The sequence below is a fragment of the Nematolebias whitei genome, chromosome 14 (genome assembly GCF_014905685.2).
Source record: "Nematolebias whitei isolate Nwh7 chromosome 14, NemWhi1, whole genome shotgun sequence".
Classification (NCBI taxonomy): domain Eukaryota; kingdom Metazoa; phylum Chordata; class Actinopteri; order Cyprinodontiformes; family Rivulidae; genus Nematolebias; species Nematolebias whitei.
In genome coordinates, this window is record NC_056511.1 from 35,954,006 (window position 1) to 35,975,535 (window position 21,530).

Below are 21,530 nucleotides of genomic sequence, written 5' to 3' on the forward strand. Positions count from 1 at the left end.
TGTGTGTGTGTGTGTGTGTGTGTGTATACAGCACTACTACATCTTTACTAGGCTAATCTGAATCTGTAGCGATTAATCAGAGCTTTATCACTTTCATACACCGATAGGACACACAGCAGAGACAATGAAGGGTTCAGTGTCTTGCCCAGGGTCACTTCAACATGTGACTGCTAATGGAATCGAACCCACAACTCTCCCTTTTTAGGATGACTGCTCTAAACACTCAGCCACAGCTGCCTATGGGGCCAGGCTGTAACTCTCACCCTTTAGCTCGGAATGTAATGACATCTAGACAAGACCACAACAAGATTATTATTTATGTATTTCCTTCTATTTATTTATTTCAATAGAAAGCCTACATTCACAGTGGATTATATTAGAGCTCAGACAAAGGTCAGTGTTACACTGGCTGTCAGGTGGGGTTCCCAGCTGGCTAACGCTGACCATACTATGATAGTAGTATTGCCTGCAGCAATAGGAAAATTGGACTGACTGTGGCAAAGTCATGGATAGCACAACCAAGGTGTGAGCAGGGAGCCATGTGTTTGTTTCCATAAGTCTGGAGGCCAGTCCTCATTATAGTCACTGGTAAAATATTACAGTTCAGCTGACACTGTTTCTGTGAATTGTCCAGAGCAGTTTTGACAGCGAGTGGAAGGCAGGGCTAGATTATGATGGATGATGACAACAGGGGTGGTGCAGAAAAGAGCGCTGATGTGTTTTTGTTGCACATGCACAGCTAATATGTACATCTAAACTACGACAGAATTGGTGATGGTGTACACGCACGCACATAGATTGGAGTCTGATGGTTATGTTAAAATAATGTTTAGAATAATGCTGTCATTTTTCATACCTACAAGTTTCTGTGCTTGTCTTGTAGCTCCACGTCCTTTGAAAAGCATCTGGTTTGAAATAGAAAAAATCTTTCTTATTTATGATCAAGATGCAATAAAATCTTACCGTACTATTCTTCGAATATTCTTTCTTAATCTCACTGTTTGTTGTTGTTGTTGTCCTATCAGCAGTTTTATTTTGCAAACATGAATAATTCTCTTGGCTTGTGGAAAATTAAGCGCCCTATTGATGAAAACTAGATGGACATTGTACAATTCAGTGGTCAACTCCTCATTTCTCTCCCTCAAAATAAAAGGCAGTTTAGTATCTTCAAAGGCAACATGAAAGCTTTGAAGTATTTTCACCAAACTCATAAACACGACATGAGGTTTTAACTTTTCACAGGCCAGACTTGCAACATATTCCATCAAAGATGCACTTTACAGCAAACACACCAAATATTTTGTTCAGGTTTTTATGAGAAACACAATCTCTGCAGGAAAAAAAAACAATTTGAAGAATTAACCTTTTTTCAAATTTCAATCAAGATTTGTTGCTTTCTTTAACAAGCTTTAGTCATTAAACAGTAATTGCTTTCTGTGCAAATAGTACTTCTGTTCTTTTAACATCTGCCAGCCTAAAACGGTTGCATTTGACAATGCGACTTGGCAGGTTAAGGTATGTCATTAGGACCTGCCAGCTGATGACACCTCTAGAACTTGATAAATCATGACTATCCAAAGTTTGTGGCAACACTCAACAAGCACCGGCTTCTCAAGTAAATGACTTAGAAGCTGAAAATAAAGCTGATTGATGCCTACAAAGCAATGGAAGGCTATAAAGAGTTATCAAAGAGCTTCCAGCTTGCAATTTGAAGAGTTTGAAATATCATTAAGAACTGGCAGCTACAGGGAGCTGTGCGAGTCAAGACAACATCTGGAAAACCGAGATAACGTTCAGATAAAACTGCTCGGCAGAAAAAGCAAAGCAAAACTCCTCCCGTGTGACTACAAAGGACCCGCAGGAAGCTTTAGCTGACACAGGAGTGGTGGAGCATAGTTCCACTGTGCAGTGTTGATGCACAAACAGGGTTTGCATAGAGGTGTCAGGGAAATGGAAAGCTTTCCTGCAACTTCATCACAAACATCGGTGCCTGAATTGTGAGTGGTAACAGGTACAGAGTTAGGCAAGAGGTGAAGACAAGTTGATCAACATGTGTAAACACCAAGGTAGTAACATTGTACGTCTTTTCAGATTCATTATCGCCCACCTTCAAAAGGTGGAGGTGAACGATGTTGTTTTTGACTGTGTCTATGTGTGTAGGTCTACAGCTGATTAATTATTGACATCAACTTTATTCAATATGGCTGCCACAGCCAAATGACCCTAAAATCACAAAAATTGCTATAACAGTTAATTTAACAAATGTGCTATCATGTGGTGTTGCTGAGACTGATCCTTAATGTAGTCTGAGCACTAACAAATTGCACAAGAGCTTTGTTTATTTTTGTATGTATTTGGAATCAACCCAGTCTGTTTTTTAACAAAATATTTTATGACCCACAGCATGGACTTTAAAAAACATTCAGAAACGTATCACTGGATTTTCTTCTACAACTAAGTAACCTTTGGAGTCAATCGGATCCACTACAGCTAATCAACATTAGCCAACAAAAAATAATTATACCTTTGTTGATTTTCTTGATATTGAACTAAAAGTTGATGTGGTAGTAACCGAGAGTCATACACAATGCCTACTCTGAAAATAATGTCTGATATACGTAGCATAAGATTGTGCGTAAGGTTATTTTCCAAGTTTAACCAAAACTCGTTCATTTTTCACCACAACACAAGATGATCTTGGACTTGAACTGTGTTATGAAGGCAGTGAGCCTTCTAGGACTTTCATTTATTTTCATATTTAGTTTTAAGAAGTTTCACTTAATTTTGACAAGTGGCTTTAAAGTATTCTATAACCTACAAAATCTGTCAAGATACCAAGACTAGAGTTGCATTTGGGCCCAAAAAAATGTGACCCGACCCGGCTTTAGTCCATAGCCATTATTTCCGAATCCCACCCGACCCGAGGAATTAACTGTAATTACAGGTCCGAACCCCCCCCCCCACCCCCACCCCACACACACACACACACACACACATTTTTTATTAAGCTTTGCTTACATAGTTGTTAACGGTCAGCAGACGTGCACGGCTGAAAAAAAGGGACAGAAGATTAGAGCTGAGGGGGTGTTTGTCCTTTCATGGCCGTCATGGCCGTCAAAGTGCATTAAATTCCTGCTTCTCCCTGCATTCTGCATTATTCAGACACGGACCCTGCTCTGACATGTCTGCTTTGGGATCTCACCTGTTTGGATCGTCGGCCGTGCGCATCCGCTGAGTGCAGCGGCTGAATGAACATCCATTTGGACGATGGATCGCTGCCTGGCAGTACAGTCCCATCTGAATCTTAACTAAACTTTATTTTACCTCTTTCGAGGCCCGTTAGTTCGCAGTGAAATGGCCGTGGGCGGCTGGTTGATCGTATGCCAGGCCATGTTACCATATAATTGTATTGTACGGCAAACCATGTTTTCATATAACTGGATCGTCAGCTGCGCACATCCACTGAAGCAATCAAAAGCCCGACCCAGCCCGCCCATCCAGCACATTATTATGGCCCAGCCCAAATTCAGGTTGGACCAGACCAAGCTTTGGGTCCGGGTTAGAAATGACAGTTCTAGCCCAGACTGACTCCCTCACAGTCCACTGACCTGAGCATCTATGATGATCTCTGTATAGACTTTAATCACTACATAAGAAGACAACTTGTTCAAATATAAGATTTATGGGAAGAAGAATTACCCAAAAAAACAACAACAAACAGTCCAAATCATATGTGAGACAGCTCTTGAATTTTTCAAATACAAAGGAAGCAAAATAACACAACATTAGATAAACAGCGGTTGTTCACAACTGTAGTTTACAATATTAAATCATGTTTACTTGAACTACAAAATTATAGGTTGGTCTTTTCTTTGTACTTCCATGGAGCAGGTGGGAGAAGGTGAACCCTCCATCCTCAGGTTCATTGGTTCTTTGGCTTCTTCTAGTATGGCAGATCCATCTCCCAGTAATCAGTCTAGCTTCTGGGCTGTTGCCCATTGCTTCTTCCCTCTTGCCCTCCCTCCAAAATCTGACTCATTCACTCATTCCCTTTCTCATCCACTCTGCTCTTTGCATTTGGCCACCAGGGAGGTGTGTGGCACTGGAGCAAGCATTATTGATAGAGCATCTGTTTAGACATGGTGCAGGATCTGTGGCATGTGGGCAAGCAGCTGGGGGTTCGAGCAGGGGAGACATTATGTCATATTACATATCTTGAGATCTCTCGTTCACTTGTATCTCTGCCCATTTCACAGACACACACACCCACAGAGACTCAAGAAAAACAAACACATGCCACAACCATTCCCACTTGAATTACTGTAGTTTCCGTCATCCTTAAAAATTTAAACTCGGCCTTGTAACGAGGATGTTTTAAAACATTTATTGACAATGTTTGAGAAGTTGTTTGATGTCCCTGATGTGCAGCAGCAGTTACAAAAAGAAAAAAAAATCAGTTTCAGAGTCCGTTTCAGTCCTGGAAGCCTGAGGCAAAAATTCTGGCATCTCACGTTTATTGGGGCAGCCAGAACGCCAGAGAACTCCTTCCAGATAATCACCACACATCTCCTATAGATGGCCAAACTTATCAAAGCTCATGCAGGCTGCTGCCAGTAGATTTCCATCTTGGCAGCTGATAAAACAGAGGATTTTATGGTATTTTGAACTTTACAGTCTTTTGATGATGTCACATGATGAGTTTTAGTGACAATGTACCGACAATCTTTTCATCTTTTTTTTTTACCTTGTTTTATCATTACCAGTGGTGAAACATTAGAAGTTTGTTTTGTGATAGTTATACTAAAAATTTATTAAAAACAGATTTTCTGAAAACCTAACGTAAGCATTATTGAAGAAAATAGAAATAAAATCTGAAAACTTTGCAAACTGAATTTTATGTTTTTTAAAACATAAAACAGATTAAACCTTTAAAACAAAAAATAAACCATATATCAGTGTTTACACAAAAGTTTTTACACATAACATAAATAATTCAATAATTAAAAAACTAACTCAAGGGAGGAGTCAAGTGTTTCAAAATATGGCATAAATTTTAGTAAAAAAAATATTGTATTTTTGGCATCATGTAGCGTGCATCTTAACTTGATGTAGAACTTGATCAGTCTTAAATCAGGGAAACTAAACAGCCACTGGCCAAAAAGATGGACCAGCACAGAAGAGCAACATCATCAGGCCAGGACTCTGCCAGCGGTCACTCTTTCAGGGATGAAGATGTGCACATCCTGGATAGAGAGGAACAATGGTTTGAGAGAGGAGTAAAGGAGGCCATCTTTGTGGGAAAAAAAAATCCATCATTAAACAGGGGCTGAGGCCTCCATGTCCAAATGTCACTTTCTTACAATGCTGTTATTGCTAGTATCACTCAGCTCTCTGTGAATAGCAAGCAACCATTATGGCACTAACGATCAGTAGTTAGGGTGATGGTTCTTTTGCATGTGATCAGCTAGTTCTGTCTGTCGGCAGCAGACTGGTTGATCCACTATGAGAAGGTGCTGTTTATAAGAGTTTGTTGCAGCTCCTCAGACTGAAGAAGTCTTTTGGATAAAAGATTAAACATTTCAACAAAGAAGAACCGATCCAGAGGACCTGACTCAACCTTGTTAGATTAAACGTGCAGCTTGTTCAAAAACCCCATAAAGGGTTTGTTTAGTCTTCAGTTGCATTAATGGACAAATTCCAAAACTAGCCCAGTTTAAGCAGTATAAGTAAAAATATTAAAATAAGAAGGTAACCAAAATCATGCATGTTAGTCTTAATGGTAACTCTAAAATGTCCCTAGGTGTGAGTGAGAGTGAATGGCTGTCTCGTTTGTCTCTGTGTCCCTGTGATGGACTGGAGACCTGTCCAGGGTGTCCCCTACCAGCGACCCCCCACAATGGATGGATGACTTTTCCTATTAAATGAAAATTATAAGCTTCACAAATATAATCCACCATGTTCATCGTGGTGTAATCCACCGTACTCTCTTGAAGGTCTTGCTAAGACTCATATTTTTGGGTTGATTTATTACATTGTGGTGGGGTCACCATGCAGTGGAAATGAGCCTTACTAAAAACACTCCAAACACTGATTTGGATGCAGTCTGTGACAACTATTTACGTCAGCCTAAACGTGACTCCTCCACAGTAATGTGTACCTTTCAAACCATGGCTCAGAAAGGTACAGCAGTCCATTCCTGAACGGCTAAAGTTAACGCACCTTAACTGTAAAAGCCTTTGTTGAAGGCAGCAAAGTTAGACTAGCTGTACGGTTTATTTCAGAGTAAAGAGTTGGGTGGTTTTACAGATCATTGAAACATGATGAATATTAGCTACATAAATTCAAATAAGTTGGAAAACCACAGGTTTTGTTTTTAGGAGAAAAATATCTGCAGCTAATGCAGCAAACGTTGCCATGTTGCTACCTTGAGACAACTTCCACATCAGTAGATTGATTAGTGTATTTTTAAAGCCTTACTTCAGACACATTTAGTGCATCTTGTTTCTGGAGGGAACAGCTTCATGATTTAAATATGTAAATTGTTCAGCGCACACCTGATCTCTGCTCCTCAAAGCAGAGATCAGGTGTGTACAATCATATCATCAAATTGAAAAGACTAAATTTAAGGCAAACAGACTTTACAGAAAAGGTGCAGGTGCAAGTCCAGATAAAGAACAGACTTATTCCACATCTTTGCTTGCATCTTGGGTAGATTGATTTCTGATTTTTTTTAATTAAGATCTTGTTTTCAAATTCTGTTTTCTTATTACATGAACTGTTGTCTCACCCTTTATGTATGTCAGTCTTTTTAACATGTGCTGAATAAATATTAAATATGTTATTGCTTTTGCTTTTACAAGATTTTCATGTCTTTTCTCATTTAAATCTACTTTGTAACTCAATTTTCTCTTCAACAAAATATATGGTATATACTGTAGTATTAGTTACAAAACATATACATTCTGTATTTTTATATTTTATAGAGTATTTGATTAAAGCTTTAATGCAACAATATAAAAAACCCAATCCAATATAATATTCTAAAGTATCATGAATGTTAAAATTTTGTCTGAATTATCTAAAGGACTAGTTGTTGAAATACAAACGCCTTTGATATTTTATTTTGGTTTTGTAAATGAGCGTTTCTCTTTTAATCAAGGAGCTTTTCTGTGTTTTTAATGTTGCTTTGCTCTCTTTGCTGGATTAGAGGGCTTCTGCTGTGAAGGTGAATAATCCTTTACAAGCACTAGTACAAGTACATAATCCCTGTAGAGCAGCTTCAGGAAGTCTTGACCATCTGTTTAACTTTGAGAAAGAACTTAAATTAATTACCATAATTGAACAATAATGCATGAAAGCAAAAGCTTTTCCTAATTTAGCTGAACTGTTTTTGTCTTTCTTGAAGCGCTAACATGAATACAGAAGATTTTGCCTTTGTCTTTTTTATTTTATTTCCCCCAAGAATCATACACAAACATACATTTTGTTGCCAGCATCTTGTTGCCCCACGTTAGAATATTTGCTTTGATTAAACCATAATTATTGTGATTTTTATAACCTAAAATAAACTGTTTGCATTTTCTGAATGGAAATGAGACATTTCCTCTTCAACTCTGAGCGCCCAGTTTGGCCCCCGTCTTAACTCTGGACATTCATAGTGGTCAGTTATGGGTTTATGGGCATGGACACAACTGTCTTCCGTGCCATTTGTTGTGTCTGACCTTTAAGATGATGAAGCGCAGGGAGAGTGACCCCTGGCAGGGTTTGTTCAAAGAGCAGCCTGGTGGTAACGGGGGGTCCAGTGCCTGGCAGCCTGCTGGGGGATTGATCAGCCCCTCACTCAAAGGCCAAATACAGAGAGCCTAGCCAGAGGAGAAGGCCATGCAGGACGTGAAGCCATCCTCTGCTTTGAAGCCCCCTCCAATATAGCTCAGCTGCTTCACCGCATGAATAAACATGTCTAACTCCTGTCTGTTAAGATGCTCCTCTGTCCCGTTCTCTTTTCTTCTGTCTTCCTTTCCCCTGCCTGAGCTAACACTGATACCAAAAGATGCGAGCGGAGGTTACTAAATCTTTTTTATTTGTTTTGATGCCTTTACACTTTTTTGTTTCCCCCCTTTTTTTTCTTTTACCCCTTCTCCCTCAGCTTCTTGTTTGAATACTTCCTGTGCTACTGCCTTGTTGCGTGGGATTAAATCCACTCATTCAGAGCTTGCATTGCTTCCACAGATGTCAGCTTTGAGATTGAAATGAGCTCCTCTTCTGCAAAGAGGCAAAGTTAAAAGAAAAATCATGAGAGGGGGGGAAAGAGGAACTAAACAGAGTTGCAAAGTCTTGTAATTTCTAAATGTTGCCAGTATATGGCTTGCAGTGACATGACAGGAGTACTGATTGTGAAAATCTGATTTTGCTATTATGATTCAGAAAATCCAGTGGTCTTTTTATTGGGCTAATACAATGTTGCTAGTCATGAAGCTGCCATTTGATATGTTTTTGATGTCATCAGATGTGGGTTTGTGATAAGACTCGTGTCAACAAACAAGCCAAAAATCTGCTGCATGGACATGGAGGAAGCTTGCTTTTATTTGAGACGTCATTTCATTGAAAGGCCGTAGTTTATGTGGGTTTGTTCACAACTAGTGCCGAAAGAGAACCAAACTGAAGATATGAACTAAGAAATACGATAAACTAGGAATACACTAAGCACTAATAGTGCAAAACAATACGCTGAACAACAGCAGCAGCACGATCATGAGTCTGTGAATGATATGAATTGCTACTGAAATGAAGCAAACATACAAAGTCATGCAAAATTAGAATTATTTTTTTTTTACTTACTGGTAGCATGCAGGAATGTTCAAAGGAACCAGATGCACACTTATAGCAACAGGAAAAAAGTGCTGGTATATCTAAAGCACAAATTCATGCACATAGCTCCATTAAACTAAATGTGGAAAACTTCATGGAGATGTTTGAAATAATTCACAATCATTTTATTTTTTTATAAAGCAGTTATAGTACTTGTAAGGAAATGCATCATAAAGGCTACAGTGGTAAACAATTTTCCTAGTGATCCAGAAGTTGAACGAGTAACATCCAGAACATTTTACATGGCATTGCTAAATGTTTTGGATTCACAATAATTTCCTTTTAAATCAATCACTGCTACAGTACGCTGATATTTTTATTCTTTCATCAATTCAACTATTAAAGTCATATGTCAAATACACATGCCATACTTAAACAAAATGCAGACATTTTGCCACATGTTGCACATAATGTAACTTATTTATCAAAAGATAGTTCAATTGGAATCTTGTTTTCTCTTTTTACTCTGTCCATAATAATCTCTTTTTACTCTGTCGATAATAATTCAACAATACAAAATATCCAATCTAGGGTTATTACACACTCTTAAAAAATATGAAACTTACTTTGAATGTTTTTAGGGCTGAATAAGTATTTAAAAAAGGAAAGAAAGCATAGAAAAGCATCTGTGTTTCCAGACATTTTTTGTTTTTCTTTCGTTTTACTATTATACAAATGAATTCTTGAAAAATTTCTGATCAAACAAATGGAGCACTTATAATATTTATAACATATTTAAAATACATAAAGTACAGAGTTAAAGGTTTTGAGCATATTAAAACAGTTTGTTGATCAAGTGAATGTTAAATATGTTATATATAAATGCAGACCTTTTGCCTGATGTTGCACATAATGTAACACTTTATTTATCACAAGAGAGTTCAACTGTAATCCTGTTGTTTTTTTGTTTTGTTTTATTACTCTGAACTAGCTGTTCAATATAACCCTCATGTTATATTAAATAATATTTAAACTTTGTGATTAGGAGCATACATTCATACAAAAACAGGCATGTTTTTCACATGTTGTTCTCCATTACCCATTATTTAGTTTTAGTCTTAAAACCAACAGAAAATGTGTACATTTAAGTAAAGAAAAATATGGATTTTTAAAAATAAGTCTTGTTTAGGGACCCTGGAAACCAGTGTTAAAAAATAAATAAATAAAATTGCACAGTGGAAATAGTCGTCAGTACAAAAAGCTTTAGTTTATGGTTGTTTACCTTCCAGAATAATTTAAAATTAAATTCAAACGGACACTCAGTATGGAGAAGTGTTATACTCCTCAGACTGTCCCACGAAAAATTGAAGCCACTCACTACCAGTGAACGTATCATTTGACCTATTGGAAACTAAGGTTATTTTTAAACATGGCATTTGGAAATTAATTTAGAAATAAATGTGACATTTCTCATTAAATCTTCATAAATGCCAGTCTCAGATGGGCCATACTGTAGATAAATAGACATAAAAAAAAAACATGTTTGATTTAAACAAACTATTAGGGCATTGTGATTATTCATGAAGATTAACAATGTAAACAACTGTTTACATTCACACTCATTCAAATATGAAGAAAATAAAACATCTAGCATTTGCTCAAGCTGTTTAGGGGCAACACGGTGGTTCAGTTGGTAGAGCTGTTGCCTCTCAGTGAGAAGTTTGCCAGTTCAAATCCTGGCCCGAGGCCTTTCTGGGTGAAGTTTGTATGTTCTCTCTGTACATGCAAAGGTTTTCTCCAGGTGCTCCGGTTTCCTCCCACAGACCAAAAACATGCATGTTAGACTGACTGGTAACTCTAAATTGTCCCTAGGTGTGAGTGAGAGAGTGAATGGTTGCTCGTCCTGTGATTGACTGGACACCTGTCCAGGGTGTCACCAGTAGCTATGTTTACATGGACATAAGTAATCACAGACTGGTACGTTTTATCTTTAAATCACTTCTTGATCTGCTGCCTTCATACATCTCCTCCTACATGTCTCTGCGTGAGTGCAGCTACAGCGTGCGCTCTCAGGACATTATTACCTGCAGTGTTCCCTCAGTGAGGACTGAACTTGGCAAAAGGGTCTTCTCCTACTCTGCTCCTGTTTCCTGGAATATCTTACAAAACAATCTGAAGCTCTCGACCTTCACCTCTCTAAGGGTGCATTCACACTAGCCCTGTTTAGTCCGCTTTAATCGAACTCTAGCTCGTTTTCATAGAAAGTCCGGTTCGTTTAGGGAGGTGTGAACGCGCCATCGAACTCTGTCACGGAACAAAAAGGCGAACTCTGGCCCGGGCTAAAACCTAGGTCTCGGTCCGGTAGAAGCAAACTCCAGCGCGGTTCGAGTACAGTGTGAATGTAAACAGACCGAGCCCCGCTCCGCAGGACAAACAAACATGCATTTTTCTGACCTTATATGGAGCTGTCAGCTGCCTTGTGTGGAAAAACAATATTCTCCATGGTCTTCTGTCTCATCTTCTGCTCATGCTAAGTCCATTTTTGAAAAATGACAAAATATAACTCCTAAAACTGCTAAAACTTGATGCCACTTCGTTTTTATTTTTATTTACAGAAGAAGAAGAAGATGTGTCTTCAGAGTTTTTTGTGTCGTTTTTTTCAGTAGTTCTTGGTGCAGCGCCCCCACAGGCGAGCGGGGGAATAGGTTGGTTCAACAGGTTGACTCGACTGCACAGTGCAGTGTGAATGCAAACGCACCAGCTCAAATGTAAACAAAAGGTCATGAATATTGGTCCCTAACCGAACCGAGTCTACCGGACTATCTGGTGTGAAAACGACCTAAGTGACTTTAAGAATCTTTTGGATTCCTGGCAGGGACCAATGCAGACATGTTCCTGTTTTTAGTTTTCTACATTTGCCATATAATCTAGCTGTTTGTTGCAACTTTGTTTTGCCATCTTATTTTAATTTGTTAAAACAAAAAAAATCTGTATGCCTCTTTTATGATTGTCTATTGTTGTCGTTGTTGTCTATTGTTGTCATCATTCTTTGTTGAAATCAGGTGTCTTGTAAATAGCTATGTTTACATGCGCAACATTTTTTGACCGGATTGAAATGTTTTCAGATTAAATTATTCAATGAGTCCTTGGGGCTCAATGGGATTAATCTGTCTAAATAAAGGTTGAATGAATGAATCAGATTAAACGGCCATTCGGAATAAATATGCTTCATGTAAACGTTCCATTCAGATTCTTCTTTGTTGATTCAGCTCGATCCGAATGAATTTGTAATCCGAATGTGAGGGGTGGTTTATGCCGATTCATAATCTGAATGGTGTGCATGCAAACACGTAATGTGACCATTTTATTCCGATCGTGGAAAACTGACCTGACTGCGCATATGTGATCTATGTCTACCTCACGTATTTCCGCCTGGCTAGATGCTAATATGTCGGGGAAGTAAAACTGGTCCGTGAGCGACACAACATTTCTACTAGAAACTTTGAAAGAGCTCTAAATGATCTGTATTACCTGTAGCTCAGCCAGGGAGTGCAGGAATGTCTCCATCGTCATTAAAACCTGGCGCAGGTCCATTTTGGGTGCTCAGATTTGTTTACGTTCAACACGGAAGTAGAACTTCTTTGTTTTTTTTAAAGAAAGTCTACCGCTCTGCACATGTCAGTACTTTTATTCAGAATAAAAGCACTCTGCATGTAAATGCTCATTGTGAATGGAGTGTGCCCATGTAAACGATACATTTGGATTATTTTATCCGAATACATTTCAATCCGATCAAAGAATTTTGTGCATGTAAACATAGCTAGTGATAGCTGGACATGGGTACCAGTGACCCTGCGACCTGAAAAGGTTTAAGATAATGGATGGATGGATGTTTAGGGATGTTTAGGGTTTGATTTGTTTAAAATGGTGGAAACATTTGAGGAGTTGTTGGCTTGACTCCACAATCAAAAGTTTTCTCTTTTTTTATTTTTAAACTGGGATTTCTCTTACTGCGATCTTTATTTACATTTCACGGCACACTGTTTCTCTCTTGTTTCTGTGTAGAATCCCAACTGTTTTGAATTGCACCTATTGTGATAACGGAACGAGCTCAGGTACCAAAGAGCTAGATGTAGCAGCAGAGCTGAAGCAAAGAAGCTGGAGTTTGGGTGATCTGACCCATAAACCTTATCTGGACACTAAACAGCTCATTAACCTCAGTTTGGACACCATTACAATATCTCTGAGGTTTTCCAGTGATTACATTTGTCATGACTGCTCAAAGTCAATCTTTTGCATTTGTGCTAATTTAAGATTGTGACCTCTCACTACCGTTCCTCAGGTGTCTCCATGGAAGACCAAACAGACTAACACAAATCGGTAGGCTGAATAACTTCAACAAAGAGATAACTAAGCAGCGGTTATGGCCCTCAGTGGAGCTTTCTCATCTATGCTAATCACTGCCCAAAGGCATTGATGAAAGGGTATTCTGAAGTTATGAAGACACAGCGCTGTGTTCAGCTTATCGTTTGATTATATACCCAATTATGGTGCAAGTAAGCAATTAAACCAAGCCTGAATGTTTGAACAGATTCACATGGCGGTTGAACTGTGCTGCTGTACTTTGAGTACCGCACAACATTTTTATTTTTTTTTACCAGTGAGTGCGAGAAAAGAAACGTTTGATGAAAGACTATCTTGATTACAAGGGTCAATAGTATCAGAGTGACATCACCACACATTTCTTGATGATTCTATGTCATCACGGTTTGTTGCTTGTGTGTTTGGAAGCGCGCACACATGCAGAGAGAAAGGCTGCTTGCTGGAACAGTACTTCCTTTTTTTTTTTCCTTTCTCTGAAGTAAACACAAGAGGCAATTCTGCCTCTAAGGATGTGGCTCACTCAGTTAAAGTAAGCTCTACAAAATGGTAATGGGCCTCTTTAAAGTGGCATCATCAACGTTCTTCATTTCAGGTGAACTGCCACTGTGTCACGCCTTCAAGAAATACCTCATGCTTAGATATTAAAAACAAACTGGCTGTTTAGGCAGTAAGTGGGCCAGTTCACTTATTTGAATTTCACTTGCTACCTTCCTTGCAAACAATTTGGTGCTTTCAAAGCCTCATTCTTATATTTTTACAGAGGATTCTTGACATCAAAAAATGCTTTTGGTCTCTTGACTGAATCTGCACACGTCAAACTCAAGAGCTGTGGGGACAAATCTGGTCTCCCAAGATGATAATTTAAATGTAAAATAAAATAATAATAATAAAAATAATAATTAGGGATGCACAATATTATCGGCATGTATCGGTTTTGGCCGATATTAACGATAAAGTTAAATATTGGACATCGGCCATTCCATCAAAATAACTCATTGATATAAAAGCTGCTGTTTTTAATTTTTTTTTACATGTATTATAAATTTATATAGTGTTACATCATTTTCAGCCCCCTTTTTGGCATCTGCATTTGGTAGTAGGCCATATTGACAAAGTTCATGCAGCATAATGTAGTATTTTAATTCCATAGCAGATAAAGCTATGAAGTCTCTGTAAGTAGCTCTAGGAAAAAAATATTAGTATTGGTAATGGTATCGTTATCTTCCAAATAAGTTTTAACATATCGGCATATCGGATATCAGCCAAAAATCCCATATTGCACATCCATAATAATAATAATAATAATATTAATAATAACAATAATAATAATAAAGTGCTATGTGTTGTTGTCATTGTATGTTCCTATACAATGGCAAAATTGGTTCTCTGCATTTAACTCATCGCACCTGGGATACACCCAGGTGGAGAAGTGGACAGCTATGCAAGCACCCAGGGAGCAATTTGGAATTATGTGTCTTGCTCAGAGACACCACAACATGTGGGAATGGCTGGGAATTGAACCTGGGACTCTCGGGTCCCAAGTCAGCTGTCCTACCTCTACCCCATATTGTATATCTTCTCTTTTTTTTTTCTTTAAAACAACTGATAAATACATCATTTAGTATAGACTTCTCTTGCCAGCTGGCTAGCGTTGAAGCCAGAAAGAATGTTGGGTCATTCTATCAGTAATGACTCTGATGTGGAAACAGTAACAGATCATCAAGTGAGACAGATCAAACTCTTGTTCATGAACCTGCAACCAAGAAAATATATCAGGTATCTGACTCGAGTTAATGTATCATCTGAAAATGACCCGTGCATCACACAAAGTTTTTAAATTTAGCCTCTTTTTGATAACCGAGTTCAACACCCCTACAAGGCTCGACAACTTCCTGCTCCTCTGCTGACCAAAAGTATTTTCAAAGTATTTTCCCTTTTTTTTTTTTTTTTTTTTTGAATTTTCACTTTCATTGAGAAATGAGAAATGCTAATTGGGTGTAATGAAATTGATATTTCTATCAATAGGTCAGGAAATACAAAAGGTGCATATCTGTTTCATTCATTTCAAGTCCCTCGTTGCTTTGCCGCTCAAAAGAAATTCATCACACCACCTTGGAGCCTTGTGGAAAGGCTCTTGCCCCCACCTCTCACTGTCTTCTCCAGGCATCGGTTGTTACTGTATGTGATAGAAATTGAGACATCTATTAAGCTTGGCCTATTGCTTGGCACAAAAGAGTCTGACATTCTTGAATGAAGAATCCTCTTGTGGGTGAAACCTTTGTATCTCATTACACCCATCCTCCATTTGTACTAAAGAAATTCCATCAGCCTGAGCAATTATCCTCAGGTTGGGTTTGCACAGTTTTACAACTCATAATCTCATCTGGTCGAAGGCTCACACTTGCTCCCTCTGCAATGTTTACCTAACCTGTGTTTGTCTGTTGCTTTTTTATCTGTAGCTCTTTAAATTGTGCGTATTGTGAAAATGAACCACGTTTTGTCTTTAAGGTGACAACAGTGTTGAGACGGAGGGATAATCAGACCTAAAGTCAAGAATCTCAGTTATTTATTTTCAGTACTTTGGTCTGTTTAAATGTTTCACTGTCTTTTTGCCTTTATGAGTAGATGTGCCAAGTACACTGGATTACATCCAAAAGGAAATATTAATGTTTGCCTTTCCTCATCTTAAACACAGAGGGTGTATTGTTGAGGTTGGATGTATTGTAATATTGATATGAGTGTCAAGAAAGAAACAGGAATATAGTGGGATTTCTCAATATGTGGCCACATGATCCATTAAACTAAACATGATTTCTACTCTTATTGTGCACTATAAAAAATAATTTGGAGAACATAAATAAGATTTCAAAAAATAATTTGGAGAACATAAATAAGATTTCAAACTTGTTTTTTAAATCACTGGACAGAAATTATTAAAACTTTCAGAAAATAATCACTGAATGTACATCTACAACTGATTAATATTTTAATTCAATCTGATTTAAGATAGAAGCCACAGCTAATTAACTTAATAAACACATAATGTATATAACTCTGGTAATTTTAAAAATATTGAGCTAAAATTTTGTATGGTAGTAGCTGAGAGTCATCTTAAACAAATACTCTGAGCGAAATGTCATTTGCATCACATGTGGTGCATGAGGTGGAATGAAATTGTGTACTCAATGTCCCAGTTACACCCAAAAGTAGCAAAAATATAAAGTCTAAAAATAAACAGTATACAAAGATCTAAGATAATGTAAAATAATACAACAGCAGCAGCCTGAACTTGCATCTGTAGTGAGCAGATGGGTAGGAATACAACGGCCTAAATGCAAAAGATCAGCAGCTTGGATAATCAGCAGCACAGATAAGTCTCACATCACCAATTAAAGTGGCATTACAGTGTGTTTTTTAATAATAGTAATTACCCTCTTTAGATATTCATGAGTCTAACAGAGTGTTCCTCAGCCTGGTGGTTTGATGTGCACTTAATGCTCCTCAACCTCCTTCCTGAGGGGAGTGAGGTAAAAAGTGTGTGTGCTGGGTGAGTGGGGTCCTTCATGATGCAGGTGGCCCTCGTCTTGCATCTAGAGGTATAGATGTCTGTGATGGTGGGGAGTCTGACTCCAGACTTCTGTGCAGCCTTCACCACTCTCTGCAAAGCTTTTCTTTCTGCAGCTGTGCAGCCTCCATTCCACACGTTGATGCTGGAGCACAGGATGCTCTCCACTGCACACCTGTAGAAGGAGGTGAGGGCTGAGCTTCTCAATCCAGCTCGCCTCAGTCACCTGAGGAGGTAGAGTTGCTGAGCTCTACCAAATCATGCAAGATCTTTGTTTAACACTTTTGTATTAACTTTTGGAGTCAATCCTGTTTGCCTGTTAGCTAATTACCTCATGAACCAATCAAAAGCTTTTAACGAAGCTCTTGGAAATTAATCATTTTTTGTATATCTACAACCTTTTGAGTCAGTTCAGTACAGGATGACACCACAGCTAAACAACATTAGCAAACAGAAAAATAGTTTGAACAATGATTTTAACAGACGTGTCTAAAGTTTGATGTGAAGCTTAAAGTCATTCCTAAGAAACTCTAAAGTGCTAATAACAATGTGTTAATCATTGTTTAATGTTTTTAACGTGCTCTGTGTGAAGCAGTTTGCATTTATTAATAGATTACTATTTGAATATATTTATTTTCCATAGATCTTTTGATGTTCAGTTTGTTTTTGGACTGCAGCTGCTTGCCATTTCTTGACTTCTTGGTTCTACTTGGACATACTTTTTTTATTTTGCAGCAGTTGTTAGGCTTTAGCCAGCTTAAGTTTCAGTCTTAAATAGTTATAATTTTTGTTTCAAAAGGTTCAAAAGATCTTGCCTAAAATCTCTTTGTGAGCTTCTTCTCTAAAACATGAATGACTTAAGTTGTTTTATTACATTTAAACAACTTCAGTGGGTTTTTTTTTACAGGAGGATGTTTAAATGATGCAAAATAGAAAAACTAGTTGCCATTTATAGTTAAGTAGGCTTGTAATTACATAATATTCAGGAAGAGAGACAAATAAATTGCTGAGAGAAGCAAATCCTAAATGGACTTTTTGGAAAGCAGACCCTCATGTATCTCATGACCTAATTGCATGAGCAAAAAATAGTCCCAGTGTTTGTTTGGCTCTGCGTTTACAACATGTTTTCTCAGTCCACCCAACCTGCAAGAATCAAAATCCTTTACCATTATTTGACATTTTGGGGCTACATGGAACATGCGAACATGTGTTTTTTCAAGCAGAAAAACCCACAGACAGCTCTACTTTCACAGCACAGTCATCATCGCAGAGTGCTGCGACACGTGTTCAAGGACAATGAGGGTGCATTCAGAGTGCATGTTGTCCATAAAGAGGCGGTGCATGTGTGAAATGGTTCGGTGAAGTGATATGTGAATTTGAGTGTGCTGTGATTATTCATTAACCTCTCAGGCAGCGCTGGAACTCATTTTGTACGTTTTAAACTGTGCCAGTCACAGTGGCGTTGCCAACTAGGCCAGAAATGTATGATTTGTCAGAAATATTGGAGTCCAAGTGGTTTATATTGGAAGACATTTAGTCTGCTGTGTGCCAACACTTATAACTGCATGTTAAGTAACATTTTATTCAATATTTCAAAATATTACATTTGGCTCTTGTATTTAAACACATTATTTATGCTTGGCTCTCATTTATTACATCCAATAAAGTTGATTTTCTTACCTATGACCATGCAGGTTTTATGTTCACATTGTAAGCAGTGGTGGAGGAACATTATGAAAAGTGCGTTATATAAATTCACAAAAGTCAAAGATTTTGATCGTGTTGGTCAGTGTTTCACGTTTCTTCCACAGAGACCATTGTACCCTTTGAGGGCTTTGCTATGTTCTTTGCTAATCTCCTGAGCTGCGGCACAAATAAACTCAGGCTTTTAGTCTGTTTTGACCTGCAGGATGGTAGTTTTTTTTTTTTTCACTTTAACCAAAATAAAAATGTCAGTTCTGACGAAATTCAGCTTTTTTTGTCCCTTCACTAAAGTTAGCAATCACAATCTTCCTGTTCATACATAATAAATAATAATAACAATAATAATAATAATAATAATAATAAATAATAAATAATAATAATAAATAATAATCTATGTTTTTTTTCACATTTATTTGACATTTCTTTCCCCCGCTTCTCTTAGTTCAGCTGTGACATGCTGCTTGTCGCCTGCTGTTCGAGCGTTTTTTGAGTAAAGGGGTAGTTAGTCACCTTCTCCATAGATAATTGCTTCTATTCAGTTGCTCAAGCAGCCTTGTGATCATATAGAGGGAGAGAAATTCACACTTATGTGTATATTGTTTGGCATTAATGAGGGTCTTTTTTGAGTTAGAGAGCATTTGAACTTTCACTGAAGAGGTGGAGAGAGCTACATTTATTTCACAAGTTCACACTGGGCTGCTTTTAAGATGTGTATTAGCACTGACCACACTGCACTCACACGTGCACTGACAGCTGAGGTCTGTGTTGACAGATGTATTAATGGATCCCATCTTTTAAATCCTTCTAAGGCTTTGAATACAGTTCTGTGATGAAAGCACAAATAAAATTAATTGCATGGTACGCGTTCAGGTTGCAGGCTTCATATGTAATCCCAACATATGCGTTGATATTTGTGTGTTTGTATGGAGACAGGGTGTCTCTTTAAGTGGGACAGTAGAAATTGATGGCCAACGCTGAAAGCTGACCTAAATAGAGGCACAGACAAACTAGTTCATTCAGCATGCATGGAGAGTCCTGTTGCTCTGCAGAGAAAGCAGGCGTATTGTTCCTGTAGCATTTAATGAAAGTTTACTTTAAATACAGCTTCCTGTTTGCAGGACATTTATCCTGGACTTTGCAAGCCAAGACAAAATTGATTTCTATAGCAGATGTATAAACAGATATTCAATGACTGGAGTGTTTCACAAGGTATAAGATTAATAACTCAGCAATGAGTTTGTAAAATGTAAGTAGTAATTTTTGGAGGAATGTGTATCATCCACCTCCTTTCATGCCAAAATTTTAAACAAAGATCTTGTGTGAATTGTTAACATTCAAACTATGTGTTGAGGATGACTCTGAGCTACTACCACACCAAGGTTTAGCTCTATATCTGTAAAAGGTAATGAGTTGTAGCCATTTTTCTGTTTGCAAATGTTGATTAGCTGTGGTAGCTAGCTTAAAATGCATTTACTTCTAAAGTTAATCAGTTGTGGAGGTACGTTCAGTGACTACTTATTTCAGTTTTCATTTTACTCCATCCAACATTTGTGGTCAGTAGTTATTTTGTTAACAGACAGACAAAATCACGAGTATGCACAGAAATCAGTCAGTTTTGTGCAATAAGATCCAACATATTCTTCTCTACTAAAGCTAAAAAACAGCTAGAAGAAATGGCTCATAGCTTTGAGGTAGACATATAAGATGGTGCCATAACATTTAAATTATTTTAAATGAGCAGGAAATTTCAAGCTGAATTAAAAAATGGATGGCGGGCCAGTTCAGGTGTGACATGATCATGCTTTTTCATTTCAGTCAGAAAGCAGGCTGCTGAGTCCAAAACAATATCCAATCAAGCTATAGAAGAGGCATGAATTACTCTTTGAAGGTCACATAAGAAAAAATGGTTCTTAACTTTACTAAAAATCCTTTATAAAATCAAAATCCCAAAACAACCGAGCTAATCTGTTTCTCAAATTTAAAGGCACACGTTACATTGTTCCTCGCAAATTGGTGACAATAAGAATTTAATGGTCCAATAGCTCTGCTATAGTTTAGAGGAATAGGTTGTACAAATAAAATGATTTTTGTTTTGTTTATGTTTAAGTGAAGGGAGTTTTTCTCCAACCCACAGACCAAAAACCTGAATGTAAGGTAATGCTAAATCATTCCTAGGTGTGGGTAAGAGTATGAATGGTTGTCTGTCTTGTTTTTCTGTATGTGGCATTGTAATGGACTTGTGATCTGTCCAAGGTGTACCCCACCTCTTGCAAAATGACCCCCATGACCTGCACAGACTAAGCAGGTAAAGATAATGGATTGATGGATGAATGGATATTTGTACTTCTCTAAGGCAGCTCATCACAGCTTTAAATAGCGGAAAAACTCGTACTCTGGAGTTTAAACCCAATATATGCAGAGAATAGATCCTAAAGGTACTTTTCATTTAAGTTGGGCAACAGAAAAACTACTAGAATAGAATACAAAATAGACAGAAAAATAAATCTCTGATAAACTTGGGAGAAAACATTTATGCTAAAGTTAATCAAGACCTTTTTTTAATGAGAACAGAATATTTAAACTATAAAGTTGTCCGTCTAGGGGATTGTAGAAAAGCATCAGGGCAACATTAAATCTTAAAGACCAGCTACATGTAGAAACCACAGGCATGTTGACGCCTAATTGCATCAATTTACAGTCTCACTGCTGCCGTCTTAATTGTTCTCAGGTCTGACACCTTATTTGATTCTGTTCCTAATAGCTCCTTTCTGCTATTTTTCTGTAATGAGATGTTCTTGTAAATGTTGTCTAAACTTATCTGTTATAGCCTTTAAAAGCTTGAGAATTGTTGCTAACAATTCAAAACGCCACGTGTGATGATTGTGACACGATTTTTAAGCCAGCACTTCTACCTCCTGAAGCTTGCTCATACAGCCACCTACACAAGCAGCACAGTAATCATCACCTTTATGTTTTACTCAAATTGAGGGTTGACATGCTGCACACTGTGCCGACACAATCTATAGTTTTGGTGAAGTCCCAGTGGGATGAATGCATTCACACACCTACA

The 21,530-nt window shown here is 37.8% G+C and overlaps 1 protein-coding gene across 1 annotated transcript in view; it reads left to right on the plus strand.

The window, feature by feature from the left end:
• msi2b (musashi RNA-binding protein 2b) overlaps positions 1-21,530 on the plus strand; it is a 434,292-nt gene that overhangs the window by 271,574 nt on the left and 141,188 nt on the right. The gene's annotated exons all lie outside the window — the stretch shown is intronic.